Raw genomic sequence first — 18675 nt, 5'->3', positions numbered from 1 at the left:
TCAGTCACCATTCACTTTCATTGTATGGAAAAATAATGCAATGAAAGAGAATGGTGACTGAGGCTAACATACATTTTTAGGAAATAAAGTCTAACCGGATGGAACAACATGATAGGGTGAACTATCCCTGTAAAATTCCAATGAAGTGGCTACACATTGAAACAGTTATGTTCGGCACTCATTGCTGATTCCACAAAGCTTTAATGTGGCAAAGATTAGACTGTCAAGGGATTATCACTGAAATTCTCACAGGGATGTGAGTTAAAGCAGAAACACACACACACTATTTAGGACTACTTATTTTCTGATTTCCATACGGATGGATCAAGATGTAGAACAGCATCAGAGAGAGAGAACGAGAGAAAGAAATCGTGTCACAAACAAGGACTAATTCGAACAGACATGGCTGCCCAATCCCACCCTCTAGTTTGGCCCCTGGTTCTGCAGTTGCTCAGAAAAGCTTTGCTCATCCTTCCACAACATTCACTGAGATGAGGCTCTTTACATGGCCAACCACTGCAGCATTGTAGATGTATATGGGTGTGTGGGCATTGTTATACAACCATAGAAACATAGCAGGAGAAAGACAGGGAGAGAAAGAGACTACGAGAGACAGTAAATCTGTGGGTAATCCACTACTGTATGTAGGAACCTAAATTAAACATATTTGGTAAAAGTAAAGTTAATGTCAATGAGTCAATGAGAAAACCTGTTCGCAACCTAGTGTGACTAATTTCAGAGTGTAACAGGATATTCATTGAGAAAATGTAGGGTGGAACTTGAATCTTTGCTTCAGTAATTGGCTGAATCGATCTTTCATACCAGAATAATGCCAGACACTAATGTGAGTTTGCTAAAACAATGTCTAAATAGCATTTTGGGTAACATAATCGATGGCCTAATTGACGTCATTGAGAGTATTTATATACATTTTAAAAGTCTGATTTCAGTCCTACTAAAGCAATAATTTGCTTTTTTTTTTAAATTTCATGTGAACGGGTTAGTCCGGCTGAAATCATCCAGTTTTTGCTCGAACACAAAGAAAAGAAGAAGAACAACACAAACACAGAGTGCGTTTCATTCAGAAGCTATCATCCCTATGCCCTATTCCCTTCGAAGACTTTACCATCTACTGTGAGAGCTTTGGAGGGCTAAAAGGTGTGGGGATCAAAAATGTTGTACATGGAACTCACCTTTTAAGTAATTTTTATAAAAAATTAAGTTTGAAGCTATCTTACAGCATGGCTACTGATCAGTAACCTGTAAACCATTCAGACCTTTGACATGTGATCTTACATTGAAATATTTTCACACATTCCACCATAAAACACAATAAATGAGGGTAACAGATGCATACTATGGCCAAGGTTAGCACACTAGCATTAGTGTCATGAATGTAAGATGTAAACATTACAAATTACACATTATCTACTGCTTATGTCATACATTCAATTATCATCATGTGGATATAACAGCTTCTTTTAATGATCGTATGTGGATTCCATTCATAGAATGAGGCAGCAAGCATGATAATTATTGAATATGCAGCTTGAAGCAAATTTCAGGTACAGATTCAGAAATGTTTAAGTATTCAGAAAACAAATACCAGCGATCGCAAGGAAAATATAGACTAACCATACATTTTCTTAATCGTCTATTTATTCACGTTATCTCTCCTTAGTCTAAACGTTATTTTTATGCTTAAATTGGAGTTTATTAGGAAAATGTGAAGTGAAGCAAAACAGAGCTCGTACTGTATAGTTAGAACAATCCAGGAGAAAATTGTGTCATGTTCTGCCTTCAGACATCACCATAAGCATAACAGATAACGTATAATTTGTACAAAAATGTACGCATAATGAATGTAATAAAAGCATGTGGCTGTATAATTGTCCATGTTGTGCCTGTTGTGTGGGTCCCACTGTGGCTGAGTTCTTCGATGTGCTACTATGATGCAAAAGGTCAACCAGAAAACATCTATGACATCTATGTCATTCAAGATGGCACCGAGTATGGCTGCTGCGTTGCGAGCTCCGTTACAACACTGCGGTTCATTGTTTGTTTTGTTTACAGTTTACAGTTCTTTGTTTTTTTGTCTTGGATGTTGTCTGCCTTATTGTTTACGACAGCCAAACGCTTTTGGACATTGGTTCTACAATATCACCTCGAAAACCGGACTTCAAATTCCTTAATGCCGACCCGCTGTTTACAAACACGCCGGCGGAGCCCTTTGTCTGGGCTGCCCGGCCGCGGAAACGCAGAAGGAAAAGAGGAAAACGAGCCGGCGTTCTCATCAGGGTAAGACGTTGTGCAAATCGACCCCCGCTACCCAGTATACTACTGGCAAATGTTCAGTCTCTGGACAACAAGCTCTGCGAGCTGAGAGCGCGGATCTCTTTCCAACGAGAGACGAGAGATTGCTGTGTTATCTGCCTTACAGAAACCTGGCTGGCTGCGGAGATTCCAGACTCGGCCATCGAAATCACGGGCTTCTCCCCGTGCACCGAGCGGACAGAGCAAAAGACCTCTCCGGTAAAAGCAGAGGTGGTGGTGTATGTTTTCTGATCAACAAATCATGGTGTGATCAGAGGAACGTACATTTCATCAAGTCTTTCTGCTCTCCTGATCTGGAATATCTAATGCTTCTGTGTCGACCATTCTGGCTACCGAGGGAATTCACAGCAGTCATCATCACAGCGGTGTACATCCCCCCACAAGCCGACACAGACCGGGCACTCAGGGAACTGTATGGGTGTATAAGTGAGCAGGAAACCGCGCACCCTGAGGCTGCGTTCATTGTTACCGGGGACTTTAACAAAGCCAACTTCAAAACAATCGCTCCAAAATACCACCAACACAAAGTTCAACACACGAGGGCACCGGGTTTTAGATCATTGTTACTCTCCTTTCCGGGATGGTTACAAATTCCTCCCCCGCCCCCCATTTGGCAAATCGGACCACGCTTCTGTTCTGCTTTTGCCCGCTTATAGGCAGAAGCTGAAACGGGAAGCACCCACCCTCAGAACGATACAGTGCTGGTCAACCAATCAGACTCTGCGCTACAAGACTGTTTTGATCACGCGGACTGGGAGATGTTCCGGTCCGCCTCTGATGACGACATCGAGGTGTTTCATCAGGAAGTGCGTAGAGGATGTTGTTCCGATCAAAACAATACGGATATACCCCAACCAGAAACCATGGGTTAACGGCGAGGTTCGCGCGGCACTCAATGCGTGGTCCTTCGCTTTTAATTCTTCTAACATGGAGCGTAAACAAGCCAGTTATGCCCTCCGTAACACTATCAGTGAAGCCAAACGCCAGTACAGGCACAAACTTGAAGGTCAGTTCAACACCACTGACTCTAGAAGTATGTGGCAGGGAATTAATACCATCACGGACTACAAATGGAATAAAGACTCCCCTGTGAACACCGCTGCATCTCTCCCGGACGAACTTAATACATTTTATGCTCCTTTCGAGGACAACACCACTGCCCTCGCGGAGAGAGAGCACTCGCGGCTGACGCTACAGAGGTCGATTCACTCTCCGTCTCTGTTGTGGATGTAACCCGATCCTTCCGACGGGTGAACAGCCGTAAAGCTGCGGGTCCAGACGGCATTCCCTGCCACGTCATCAGAGCGTGCGCGAATCAACTGGCTGGTGTTTTTACAGACATTTTCAATCTGTCCCTCTCCCTGTCTGTAGTCCCCACATGCTTCAAAACATCAACCATTGTGCCTGTACGGAAGCAAGCCACAATCACTTGCTTAAATGACTGGCGTCCTGTTGCTCTGACCCCCATCATCAGCAAATGCTTCGAGAGGTTAATCAGAGATTACATCTGCTCTGTTCTGCCCCCCTCTTTGGACCCATTGCAGCTTGTCTACCGCAACAACCGCTCCACTGATGATGCCATTGCATCTACACTACACACTGCTCTCTCCCATCTGGAAAAAAGGACACATATGTGAGAATGCTGCTTGTTGACTACAGCTCAGCATTCAACACCATAGTGCCCTCCAAGCTTGATATGAAACTCCGGGCTCTGGGCTTAAACAGCTCGCTGTGCAGCTGGATCCTGGACTTCCTGTCAGGCAGACGTCAGGTGGTTAGAATGGGCAGCAACATCTCATCACTGACCCTCAACACTGGAGCCCCACAGGGCTGTGTTCTCAGCCCCCTACTGTATTCACTGTACACACATGACTGTGTGGCAACACATAGCTCCAATGCCATCATTAAGTTTGCTGACGATATGACGGTGGTAGGTCTGATCACTGACGATGATGAAAGAGCCTACAGAGAGGAGGTGCACACTCTGACACGCTGGTGTCAGGAGCACAACCTCTCCCTCAACGTCAGTAAAACCAAGGAGCTTGTGGTGGATTTCAGGAGGAAAGACGGAGAACACAGCCCCATCACCATCAATGGAGCACCGGTAGAGAGAGTCAGCAGTTTCAAGTTCCTCGGTGTCCACATCACTGAAGAACTCACATGGTCCGTCCACACTGAGACCGTTGTGAAGAAGGCTCACCAGTGCCTCTTCTTCCTGAGACGGCTGAGGAAGTTTGGAATGAACCACCACATCCTCACACGGTTCTACAGCAGTACTGTAGACAGCATCCTGACTGGCTGCATCACTGCCTGGTACGGCAATAGTTTTGTCTAAGTATGTTGTTTACTGTAATTGGTATACATCTCGTCACTGTCATGACTGCTATGTTGCTCGGAACTGCACACAAGAATTTCACCTACTGTTGCACTTGTGTACATGGTAGTGTGACAATAAAGTGATTTGATTTGATTTGATTTGATTTTCTCAGCTCACATCACTTCTTCATGTATTCGATTGTGCATGTTGTCAGGTATACTTGGATAGAGAGTAGAAGGCTGTAGCTCGACAATGCAAAAACCCCCGGTAGTTCGATTTGAACTGCCCATGTAAATGTACCCATACATAAATCTGATATATGGCTAGATTCGAACATATAAACTCACGAGCACTTTATTAGAAACACTATGGTCCTAATAAAGTGCCCGACATGGTCTTCTGCTGTTGTAGCCCATCCCCCTCAAGGTTTGACGCGTTGTGTATTCTGAGATGCTATTCTGCTCACTACAATTTAGAGTTGTTATCTGAGTTAACCTAGCCTTTCTGTCAGCTCGAACCAATCTGGCTATTCTCTGTTGACCTCTCTCATCAACAAGGCATTTCCGTCCGCAGAACTGCCACTCACTGGATGTTTGTATTCTTGGCATCATTCTGAGTAAACTTTAGAGACGGTTGTGCATAAAAATCCAAGGAGATCAGCAGATACAGAAATACTCAAACCAGCCCATCTGGCACCAACAATCATACCACGGTCTAAATGTGTTTCCCATTCTGATAGTAATTTGAAGATTAAGTAAAGCTCCTGACCCATATATACATGATTTCATGCATTGCACTGCTGCCACATGATTGGCTGATTAGATAATCATATGAATAAGTCTGTGTACAGGTGTTACTAATAAGTGCTCTGTGAATGTATGTAAATTTAAATTTCAGAAATTTACAAATAAACTGTATTTAAATGGCATTAGTATTTGAGAAAATTTATGGTACATATATGAAAATTGCTATTTTTGTAGTATCTTGAAATATATATTCCATATATGTACAAGTATGTGACTTTTTTTATATCAGCAAAAACCAATATATCAATTTATATTACATATATGTTTGACATATATTGCCATGTATCAGATTTCTGTATGGGAAAGACGTTTCAGAGGAAGGGCAAGTTTTAGGCAAGGCAAGGGCAGTATTACATATTGCAAGGGTCAATTTGATTCAATGTTGACATTGAATACTATATTATATATGTGAGTTGTATACCACACTGATGATTATGTTTGCAGATGATTATGTTTGTTAATGAATTACATAAAAGATCTATTTTAACTGGTCGACCTGTTTTTAAGTTAAGCAGGAAGAAGAAATGGTGGTGGCTTGCAAAGTAGGAAATGTATTCTGTATAATAGTTGGTGGTCATTACATGGTACTTCACCTAGTAAATACCATGGAATATGGTAATAATATAGTAGCAAAATATACTGTATATAGTATGCATAAATATACCATGGTATTGCCATCTGATATTACCATTGTATCAGGGTACTGGCACAGTACTTTTTTGTAAAGGTAGTTTTTATAAGCTCTACCCTCAGTCTTAACCCTTAACCCTTACTGAAATGTGATTTTTTTTGTCCATGGTTGTTCAGCTGTGCATCAAAATCCTTTAACATGCAGCTTATAGTGGCAGATCTGCCAATCTTAAGCGACAACTCCAGTCTGTACCTGTAACAAACAGATTCTTAGCCTCTGATTGTGCTGTGAAAGCTCAGGGCTCCTCTCCCACCGAGATTAGGTGGTTGCTATGACAGCTACAGGAGGTCATGAGGGAGGCAGCATCCTCCCGAAGCCTGTCAGAGTGCTGTCATTGCGCTAATGTATATACAGCTGTAAAAAAAAAACATTGCCATTCAGATCTTTGGCAAGCACTGATGGAATAATGCTCATTAAGACCGATTTGATTGTTTTTGACAGCTGTTTGTATTTCAAAGTGACCATCCTTGTAACCTATTGGTATGTCATCTCTACAAGTCACAAAAATCCATTCTTGCAGTGGAGCATGCCCCCTAGCTCAGAGAAATTATTAGAATAAATCAACTGCAGGGCTAGCAGGGATACTTTAATTGCAACACAAGGGTTTTGAGCGGAATTATCAAATTAAGATGGTTGACATTAAAGGAAAAAAATATTTCTCTGGGAAGCTTGAGAGCATATTTGAGCTGTTGCCACAAAGGAGAGTACGCTTTAAGATAACACATGCTATTCCTGTGCTTTCATATTAAACACCCACAAGATCTCCACTAATGAGGTGGTGTGCGGTAGCTTTATTTATACGAAGGGTAGGAAGATGATGGAAATATTATTTGCTCTTTGGATGGGATTACCGGAAAGTTACATAAGTTAAAGCAAATCTTAAGAAACTGTGGTTTCCTGAAGTAGTGCAGTGGCGACATTGGTTAGAGAGTTCGGGGGTACCTTTAGAGGTATATGGACCGATCACAAGAACCTAGAGTGCATCCATGTAGCCAAACAGTTAAACTGCAGACAGGCTCGCGGGGCACTTTTTTTTGCTCAGTTCGACTTCGTGCTCTCGTACCGTCTTGGCTCTAAGAATCTCAAGCCCAAAGCCGTCTTCACGGTTCGAGGTTGAGACCTCCACAGTCCCACCGGACACCATCCTACCGCCTTCCTGCGTGGTGGGCATGGTGTCCTGGGAGGTGGAGTCCAAAGTCCGTTCAGCATTGTGCGATGTCCCTGTGCGGGTTTTCAGAATGAAAGCTGCCTAAGGGTCTGTTCCAACATGAACAGTTAAGCAGTTTTTGCATCTGTCTGCACTGTTTTAGAATAGTTTTCTTTGTAAAAATGTGCTAAACAGACAACTTTGACACTGTGTCTTGCTGTTTTTTCAGCGTCTCGTGCAGTAAGCGCAGTGTTTTTAAGATGGCAAATCAAGCTAAAACGTGTCTCGAGATACCTGCATTACTTTCCATTCTTTACACCCTTCAAACTTTTTAACATTGTATGAACAGCCCCTAATATTATGTTTCATAATTCTTACCTTTCTCAAATCATTGCACAAACCTTGCTATATGATATAGAAATTTGTAGAACACTTGACGTTAATGTGGCAGCTTGTGTAATGTTCCATAAATTAACCATAATGGAAACATAATCTGAGGAGACAGGAATGACCTTGATCTTTGAACTCAGAAATTATCTTTTCTATTTAGACACATTATGTCAAGACAAATCTATTCAAATTATAAGTATCTTGGTCAGTAAACTCTCCAGCTAAGTATAACTTGGTTATGTGTGTAGTCAGTAAACAATTTTGGGTATAAAATAATGTCAAAACAGAAGATAACCATATACAGTGGTAAGACAAAGTATGTGAACCCTTTGGTATTAGCAGGTTTTCTGAATTAATTGGTCATAAAATGTGATCTCATCATCAAAGTCACAATTACAGAAAAACACAATGTGCTTAAGGAAACAACACACAAAAAATTATAATCTTTCATGTCTATATTGAACACATCCCATTAAACATTCACAGTGCTGTGGAAAAAGTAAGTTAACCCTTGGATCTAATAACTGATCAATCCTCATTTGGCAGCAATATCCTCAACCAAGCATTTCCGGTGGCTGCGGATTAGACCTGCACAATTTTCAAAAGGCCATTCTTCCTTACAGAACTGCTTCAGATCAGCCATATTCTTAAGATGCCTGGCGTGAACGGCTTTCTTGAAGTCATTCCACAGCATCTCTATTGGGTCACTCCAAAATGTGTTTTTTTTTTTTTAAAGCCATTCTGTAATGGATTTTCTTCAATGTTTAGGCTCATTGTCCTGCTGCATCATCCAACTTTTACTGAGATTCTGCTGGTGCATAGCTACCCTGATATTATCTTTAAGGATATCTTGCTAAACTTGGGAATTAATTTTTCCCTTGATAATGGCAAGCAGTCCAGGACCTGACGTATCAAAGCAGCCCCAAATCATGATGCTCTCTCTCCCCCTAACTTCATCGTTGGGATGATGTATTAATGCTTGTTCTTCCCAGACAATTCAACCCAAGTTTCATCAGTCCACAAAACATTTTCCCAGTAGAATTGTGGAGTGACAAGGTGGTCTTTTGCAAACGTCAGGCATGTTTTTGTTGGAAAGCAGTGACTTCCTTCGTGGTGTCCTGCCATGGACACAATGCCTGTTTAATGTTTTCTGTATAGTAGACTCCTGAACAGAGATGCAAACCAGTTCCAATGATTCCTTAAAATATATATCTGTCACTCTAGGGTTGTTGTTTTTTTGTATTTAGCATTCTGCGGTGCGCCCTTTGAGTCATCTTGGCTAGACGGCCACTTCTAGGGAGAGTAGCCACAGTACTAAATCATCTCCATTTATAGACAATTTGTCTAACTGTGGACAGATGAATATCTAAGCTTTTGAGATAATTTTGTAAAATTTTCCAGCTTTATTCAAAGCAATAACTCTTGATCATAGGCCTTCTGAAATCTTCTTTTTTGTGAGGCATGGTTCACATCAGCAGATGCTTCTTGTGAATACAAACTCAAAATTATTAAGTGCTTTTTAAAAGTCAAAGTATCTCTAATCCACACCTCCAATTTCATTTCATTAATTGGATTCTTGGTTTGCCAACTCTAAATAAATGACTATCTAGCTTTTGTAAGGGTTCACATTTTTTTCAACCTACACTGTGAATGTTTGAATGAGGTATTCAATATGTACAAGAACAATACAATAATGTGTGTGTTATTAGTTAAAACAGATGTGTTTGTTCATTATTGAAACTTAGATGAAGATCAAACTAAATTATACATAAATGCAGGTAATTACAAAGGGTTCACATACTTTTCTTGCCACTGTATTTATTTAGAATTGGGGTAATAGTTAAAGAATTGGCAAACCCTATTTTTATTGACCACTAATCTGAATTGAAAGCAACAAGAATTGTCAACAAGGACAAAATGAGCTGTGCTATTTTATCCGTTAACTCAAAAAGTTAACTCAACTTTAAAATCAAAGCAAAGGTATTATCTAGCAAAGGCAATGGTGATCTTAAGCAGCAGAATCGGTTTGTGTTTTATCGAGGGCATTGATAGCTTGTGAAATCCTACAGAGATAAGCAATGAGATGTTTTCTTGTCTGAGGGCCTCTCAGGCTTGGCCTAAGCCTGCCTATGACTTTTGCTAAGACTACCCTGTTGGCTAAAAGCAGGCTATCCAGCAAAAGCATAACCAGGAAAAAAGATCAGAGAACAGAGTCTACAGACCAGTGTAGAGGTTTAAACTTTATGGAGTGCAGCAAGACAAATTGAAGACAAATGGACATTTACATTGTTTATGATGTTATCTCCTTGTTTATTTATGCACAAGGAAGTGCATTGTGATGAGCTTGCTTGGTGCCGCTTGTACTTACCAAAGTCTTACATGCTAATGCCTTGTCCTTTACTTCCCTTTCAAGGATCTGACACCTTTTCCTCCTCTCGTTGACCTCTGACTCCTGAAGAGATGGGAAAACGCAAACAAAAATGAGGGGAAATAGGGCACAAATGACCATACTGATTTAATTAAAAGGATTTAAAGGTGAAGTGCGTAATCGTATCATTGTTAAATATTTTCTTCTATCCCAGCTTAATATGCATTAATATTAATAGTCAACTATACTGTAAGTAAGCCATTTTAGGATGATTTCCCCAAAAAGTGTAAAAACTGAGACTCTGCAGAACTATAAAAACATTGCTCTGTTTCTTTGAGCATCCCCACCAGCCCAGCATAGCATAATTAGCTCAACCAATGGTGTGAGTTGATGGGAGGACTATATGTCTGTCTAACCAATGGCAAATTAAGGGAATGTTCAGGAAAACAGTCTATTTTTGCAATTCTGTTTGGTGACACAAGTGGCACAGAAATTACACACTTCACATTTCAGGTTAGGCTAGATGTGCACAGGAAGCACCCTCATCTTACTTACCCTGATGCTCAGCAGATGCTGTTCTTTAGATACTTTTAAATACATTAAAGCCTTGAAAAAGATTTGCAGCTACTTATGCCAATCCCAGTAAAGTCTGCCAAGAGGGCCAGAGTGCAGTATTACATTAAGGACAGTGTCAGATGGGCATTTAGCATAAAGAATGTATATTGGTGTGCCAGAAAAGAAGGTCAGTGTGTGTGGGTCTATGACTCCTAACGATGAACGTTTTAAAGAAATGATGCATACCATTAGGGCTCCTGGGATAGGAAAGTAACAGCTGGGAGCTCATATCTAGTGGTGTGGAAGTAACAGCCATTTCATCAACATGTTACACAGCTGAGCTTTGCTAAACTGAGGGCTTTTCACCCAAACAAACCTCATTATAACAAAACAACACATCCCTTTAAATTAGCTGAAAGAGAAAACACTGTTCATTTGAGCTTTTAAAGGCATAGTTCATCCAAAACATAATGAAAGAATCAGTTACTCCCCCTCATGTTATTCCAAACCCATATCACTTTCTTTCTTGCATGGAACACAAAAGGAGATGTAGATTAAATGAGTAGATTAGTCTTAGTCACCATTCACGTTCATTGCATTTTTTTATTTTTCATACAATGAAAGTGAATGGTGACTGAGGCTGTCATTCTGGCTAACATCTTTTGTGTTCCATGGAAGACAGAAAGTCAAATGGGTTTGGAACAACAATGAGGGTTGAGTAAATGATGACATGATGTTTCTTTTTGGGTGAACTATCCTTTTAACACGGTGACATTTTTAATGTCCAATCTATAACAAGTGATTCAGTTATGCTGTTCGTTGAGGTTGACTGGCAAAATGGCAACATCACTTCTGGCAAGTCAGAGAGAAGTCAAAGTAGTATGAATGCATGTTTGTTTTAGAGTGGGGGGAGGGGACTCTGGAGTTGCTATAGAAACACGCTCATCCAGGTAGAATTTTAACCATGAGTTTGAGCAGCCTATTTGCCACTCATTCACAATTCAAGATAAACTAAGCTGCAGATACAGCAACTCTGCTTCAAAATGGTCCAAAATATTGTGGTACTTTACCTCACAATTCTGTATTGTTATTCTAACACCAATTCTAATCCATATTTTAAATTACATTTTTCATAATAATATTTTGGGGGAAAATAGAGATTTATAATCATTCATAGCATGTGTGAGAGAAGATTAAAAGTATTGCAGCACAGGTCAATGTACACATCTACGAACACTTAATTATTTCTCTTTGAGCTACAAATATATTTTGCATAATTTGTAAGGATGTCCATACAGGTTGTCCATACAGCCAGACTGCAAAGGTTTCCATGCAATCATAAACACACAGGAAACAATGTATAGTATTCTATGTATTGACATGCGCTCTATGCTATTTCTATGACTCTACAATGAAATAAAGCAGGAAGTTCAGCACTTGTTGCACAAAGCCCCCAAGTCAAATGAAGAAGAATAAGAAACAACTGAGTAAAAGATGTTTGAGACATTTCAGATATAATCTCTTGGGTGGGGCACTAAAGGGTTAGGGAGGACATCTGGGATTTCAAAATAGATGTGTGTGGTGTGCCCTCCTCCTCAATGCCTGGCAAATGCCACACCAGAACCAGCCAGGAGAAAAGGTGGAAGGGAGAGACTGGTTCAATACAAGTTAAGCTCAATTTGCAGTATTTGTGGCATAATGTTTATTACCACAACAAATTATTTCAACTTCTGGGTTGCAGTGAGCCAATTACAATGGAAGTGAATGGGGCCAAATAGTACATTTTAAAATACTCAATGTTTCAAAACTATACCCACAAGACATGCCATAATTAAAGCATGCCACAAATGCTGTTGATTGAGCTTAACTTGTATTGAACCTGGAATATTCCTGTAAAGCAGGATGCAAAGGTTTAAGGGGGTCTAACCTCCCATTTAAGACATTAAGGGGATCTTAAGAGTTCAAATTCATTTAAAACATTTCAGTAACTTCGGAAGTTAGACATAAAGGTAGTCAGGCTTGTAAGCGCGTATTTTCACCTGTAGCTGAATTGACCGCAGCAAACAGAAGTTGTTTAAAAAGTTTGTGTTTTGTTTAAAATGCACCAAATGACAGTTTGTATTACACAAGACAAACACTGTTCCCTGTCAAAAAGCTACACTTTGATGCTGCGCTGATTTAGCGCTTTGGGAACAACTTTAGGTGTGACCAGCTGTGAATATGTGCGCAACACGTCAATGAAATTTACCAGAATTTATAGCCTCTGCTGGTGACATCATTGGATGCACCTGTAGCAGGGCTATAAATAGATGCGTCACAGGTGCATCGTCAGATCTTTTGTCTTCAGATCACTCTGTGTGTGTGTGCTTCATGAGCCTGTCAGAAACTTTCTACTTTCATCTGTTAGGAGTTAGATTTTGTTAGGCAGTGCGCAGAAACCTTTCTCTTTAAAAAAAAAAAAAAAAAGAAAATGACTGAAAGACAGAGCAAACGGTGTGTGTTCCCTTGTTTACGCTCTATGGCTGAAAGGGACACACACCAGTTTTGTTTTGTGTTTGGGAGAAGAGCATGCTGCTCTTGCGTTGGGGCGGGGCGGGTGCCAGCATTGCGATCTGTTCTCAGTCAAAATGCTTCGCACTCGTCTTGCTTACTTCTGAGAGTCAGCGTCCACACTTCCATCGTGGGGCTCTCGTATGGATCTGGCTGAGGAGCAAGAGACTTCCTATGATCCTAAAGCGTGCTCCGGTGCCTCTTCGGTTCATGAGGGGGACCATGAATCTCTTGAGTCTGCGGACTTCGAGTTACACACCTCTGAGCATTCCGGGCATGATAATAAATCATCGGAGGAATTACTCGAGGTGATTACTCATACGGTGGCCAGGCTTCAATTAGACTGGCCACGCGAACAAGAGACCCCAAACGCTCCAAGTTGGAGGACAGATTTCTGTATGGTGGCCAAGGGAAGGGAACGCCTCATCAGTCCCTTCCTTTCTTTGATGACCTCCATGACGAGCTCTCTCATTCATGGAGGAATACTTCCCGTGTCTTCGTGCCCTCGACGTCGATATATTTGACTATTGTGGGTGCTGAGGCACGGGGGTATTCGGTGATGCCGCCAGTTGAAGAGACACTTGTGGGTTATCTTTCGCCTGGCTCGGCATCATCGTTAAAAAGACCCACTATCCCCACAATGCCGTGCAGGACCATCTCCACGCTTGTGGGGAAGGCTTGTCAGGCAGCAGGTCAGGCTGGTGCTGCCCTGCACACTATGGCAGTTTTACAGGCATACCAGGCTGATCTGCTGAAAGACCTGAGTGCGGACGCCACGGTCAACAAGGAAACTTTCACCGAGCTTCGTCGAGCCACGGATCTGTCTCTCCGCGTGACCAAGCAGACAACCTGCGCCATTGGCCGGTCTATGTCTGCTTTAGTCAGCAGGGAGAGACATTTATGGCTCAACCTGTCGGGCATCAGTGACAAGGACAAAGTTTTCCATCTCGATGCCCCGGTTTCACCTTCTGGATTATTTGGTGATGCTATGAATGTAGTTATCACCAGGTTCCAGGAGGCAAAAAAATCAGGAGGAAGCCTTCGGGCAATTCCTTCTTCGCCGCACCCAGGGGGAAGGGCCGTCGGCCACCCAGCCCCGCCTGGTCCTTGTAGAACGGAGGCTCAGAAACAAATCATGGCGAGTCGTGCTCCCCCTCGTAGAGACTGGGGACTGGCTCGTCACCCTCAGCAGCCCTGACGGTCTTGCGCCCAGCCTTGTGGGGGTAGCCCCCCTCGGGACAGGCCGCATGTATCATCCACTTCGACCCTCCCGAAACCCCCACGAAACCTCTCCATTCCTGCCGCCTCTGGTTAGAGTTAGAGGCTTCCAGCGAAATGTTGGGTGTACCGTTGCTTCCTGCCTTAGTCCAGGACACGGAACACTCAACATCCCCTCAACATGAAGTGTCAAAATTAATACCCATCTCAGAGATCCTGGCAGCATGGAAACTTCTGCCAGGTATTTCTATGTGGGTCCTAAGAACAGTAGAAAAAGGCTATAGAATTCAATTTGTTCGCTGTCCTCCGCATTTCAATGGCGTGGTTTCCACTACCGTGAAACCGGAGCAAGCATGTCTACTGTGGAAAGAACTACAAAATCACTTGGTCAAAGGGGCCATAGAACATGTTCCCCTTCCAGAGAAAGAGTCAGGTTATTACAGCAGATACTTCCTGGTTCCCAAGAAGGGTGGGGGGTTGCGTCCGATCTTAGATCTTCGAGGCTTGAATCGCTCAGTCAGGGCATTGAAGTTCAAGATGTTAACTATCAAGACGGTCGTGTCCCAAATCCAATATCACGATTGGTTGGTCACGATCGATCTCATGGATGCATACTTTCATATAGAAATTCTGCCAAAAAAGAAGTTCCTGAGGTTCGCTTTCGGGGGCAAATCCTTCCAATTCTTCCTTTCGGCCTAGCCCTATCACCCCGCAAATTCACGAAATGCCTGGATGCAGCACTGGCTCCTTTGCGACTCCGGGGCATCCGCATTCTGAATTACATAGACGACCGGCTGATACTAGCACAGTCTCAAGAACTGGCAGTTCAGCACAGGGATATTGTCTTAGCTCATCTGGTTTCTCTGGGTCTGAGACTCAATGTCAAAAAGAGCATTGCACTCAGGGAATTACCTATCTGGGCGATGTATAGAATTCAATCACGATGCGGGCACAATTGTCTCCCGCTCAAATCGTGTCCATTCAGAACACCTTGAGCAAAGTCAGGCTGGGCCAAGATTGCACTGTTCGTCAGTATTAACGAATACTAGGTCTCATGGCATCTGCATCCTTGGTGATCCCTTTGTGCCTTCTGCACATAAGACCATTTCAGTTGTGGCTAAAAGCCAGGGGATTTCATCCATGGGCCAGTCCCCTAAGGCTAATAAGGGTTACGCTCCATGCACTTCGTTCACTGTCTATGAGGTACAGACCCCGGTTTCTTACTTTGGGTCCCACTCTAGGTGCGTCTTGCCGTCGCAAGTTGCTAATGACAGACGGGCTGGGGAGCAGTCTTAAGTGGTCGTCCAGCTCAAGGGGAATGGGACGGTCATCAGCTCGATTGGCACATCAACTGCCTCGAGTTGATGGCTGTATTTCTGGCCCTGAACTTTCTCCAGCATTTGAAAGGCTGCCATGTCCTGGTGAGGGTGGACAACACAGCAGCAGTCTCTTACATAAATCATCAAGGAGGTCTACGTTCTTTCCAGCTGAACACTCTGGCACGTCAGATTCTCCTTTGGGCCCAGGGCAAGATCCTGTCAGTCAGGACAGTTTATATCCCTGGATGCCTGAATGTGGGAGCAGATTTACTGTCCAGACAGGAAATACAGACGGGGGAGTGGAAAGTCCACCCCGAGGTTAGTTGAACAAATCTGGGTAAGATTTTACTGGGCAGAAGAGGACCTCTTCACCTCTCAACAGACAGTGCAATGTCCCCTCTACTTCTCTCTGAGTCCCCCATCCACCCTGGGATGCGTTTCCCCCGGTTTCCCTACTCCCGGGAGTCTTGGCCAGAGTTTACCAGCAAGGGTCCTGCCTCTTACTGATAGCGCTGCGCTGGCCGAACAGGGTATGGTTCTCGGAGATAGGTCCGATTCCAGACAGGAGGGACCTTCTTTCTCAGGCGCAGGGGAAAATATTTCATCCCCGGCACGAGCTGTGGGACCTTCATGTTTGGCCCCTGAAGGTTACCAACTGAGGGACACTGGGCTTTCCCCTGAAGTTATCAAGACCATTCTAAGTGCTAGGGCTCCCTCTACTAGAAGACGTTACGCCAATACATGGGGTGTCTATAAAAGAAGGTGCAGTGCACATAATGCAGATTCAGTTAACTGCCAGATTGCTTCAGTTCTGGACTTTCTGCAGGAAAAATTGTCAGCAGGCACATGCCCTGCCACTCTCAGGGTTTACATGGCTGCTCTATCGGCTTGCCACGCCTTGATTGACAGGGTGCCGTTAGGGAGAAATCCTCTGCTCGCTAGCTTCCTTCGTGGAGCCATGCGACTGAGACCTCCTGCTAGGACCAGGATCCCTTCATGGGACTTAGCAATATTCCTTGAGGGTCTGGTTTAGACCCCTTCGAACCTCTAGAGTCAGCGTCTGATAAACTTCTGACTCTCAAGATTGTTTTTCTTATGGCAATTACTTCTCTAAAAAGAATTGGGGATCTACAGGCTCTGTCTGTCTTGCCAGCCTGCTTAAATTTTGCCCCAGGAATGGCAAAAGCAATTTTGCACCCTCATCATGACTACCTGCCTAAGGTTCCTTTCTCGACTGTACATCCGGTCACTCTCGAAGCCTTCTGTTCCCTGCCGTTAACCGTTGGAGCAGGAAAGACTTCACAGACTTTGACCAGTCTGTGCCCTTCAGACTTATGTCCACCGCACTAGCCAGTGGCGTAAGTCAGGGCAACAATTCGTATGCCATGGGGGCCACAGGGGGGGCAGCTGCCACCAAGCAGACTATGTCGCATTGGGTGAGGGACGCTATTGCCCTGGCCTAAAAGGCGCACGGTCAAGCTTCTCCAGTAGGCATCAGGGCTCACTCTACCAGAGGGGTCTCCTCCTATAAAGCCTTGGCTAGAGGTGTCCCTCTGCAGCATGTTTGTGATGCGGCAGGCTGGTCCTCTCCGCACACATTCATAAGATTTTATAGTTTGGATGTTCATGCCACTCGGGGCTCTTATGTCCTTGAGTCAACATCACAAGCTCATGTCTGAGACCTCTCGCGCTCTTGTGAGCAAAACTACACAACCGTAAGGGGTCCGGACATCCACAGTGCAGCGGCGTGGGTATACTCATTCCCAAAGCGCTAAGTCAGCGCAGCATCAAAGTGTAGCTTTTTGACAGGGAACATCTCGGTTTACTTAACTGTAACCCGTTCCCTGATAAAAGCGGAACGAGAAGCTGCACTTCATTGCAGCACTGGGATGCCCCAGGACTGCTCTTCAGACAAAATACCTGACGATGCACCTGTGACGCATCTATTTATAGCCCTGCTAATGATGCATCCAATGATGTCACCAGCAGAGGCTATACATTCTGGTCAATTTCATTGACGTGCTGCACACATATTCACAGCTGGTCACACCTAAAGTTGTTCCCAAAAGTCAACGCAGTGCTATGTATGCCATCAGGGTGCACGTCGGATGCAGTGCATCACCTTTTGGACTACTTATGGACTGAATTTTAAATATTTTCTGAATAAATTATTGTGATTAAATTGATCTGACTGTTATGTGTTTTATATGCTTAATAAATGTTTATGGTTAGGTTTAGGAGTAGGTGTGGGATTAGTGGCTGTAAAACATATATACACTCACATAACGGATTATTAGGAACACCATACTAATACTGTGTTTGACCCCCTTTCGCCTTCAGAACTGCCTTAATTCTACGTGGCATTGATTCAACAAGGTGCTGAAAGCATTCTTTAGAAATGTTGGCCCATATTGATAGGATAGCATCTTGCAGTTGATGGAGATTTGTGGGATGCACATCCAGGGCACGAAGCTCCCGTTCCACCACATCCCAAAGATGCTCTATTGGGTTGAGATCTGGTGACTGTGGGGGCCATTTTAGTACAGTGAACTCATTGTCATGTTCAAGAAACCAATTTGAAATGATTTGAGCTTTGTGACATGGTGCATTATCCTGCTGGAAGTAGCCATCAGAGGATGGGTACATGGTGGCCATAAAGGGATGGACATGGTCAGAAACAATGCTCAGGTAGGCCGTGGCATTTAAACGATGCCCAATTGGCACTAAGGGGCCTAAAGTGTGCCAAGAAAACATCCCCCACACCATTACACCACCACCACCAGCCTGCACAGTGGTAACAAGGCATGATGGATCCATGTTCTCATTCTGTTTACGCCAAATTCTGACTCAACAGAAATCGAGACTCATCAGACCAGGCAACATTTTTCCAGTCTTCAACTGTCCACTTTTGGTGAGCTCTTGCAAATTGTAGCCTCTTTTTCCTATTTGTAGTGGAGATGAGTGGTACCCGGTGGGGTCT

At 43.3% G+C, this 18675-nt stretch overlaps 1 protein-coding gene across 1 annotated transcript in view; it reads right to left on the bottom strand.

The window, feature by feature from the left end:
- Nucleotides 1-18675, bottom strand: part of LOC127628221 (RIMS-binding protein 2-like) — a 103566-nt gene that overhangs the window by 48719 nt on the left and 36172 nt on the right. The window contains exon 3 of the mRNA XM_052104983.1: nucleotides 10054-10137. The gene's annotated coding sequence lies outside the window, so the exon portion shown is untranslated. The remainder of the gene's footprint in view (nucleotides 1-10053; nucleotides 10138-18675) is intronic.

The sequence above is a fragment of the Xyrauchen texanus genome, chromosome 34 (genome assembly GCF_025860055.1).
Source record: "Xyrauchen texanus isolate HMW12.3.18 chromosome 34, RBS_HiC_50CHRs, whole genome shotgun sequence".
Lineage (NCBI taxonomy): Eukaryota > Metazoa > Chordata > Actinopteri > Cypriniformes > Catostomidae > Xyrauchen > Xyrauchen texanus.
The sequence above is the reverse complement of the archived record's forward strand: the minus strand, read 5'-3'. Positions and strand labels throughout refer to the sequence as shown.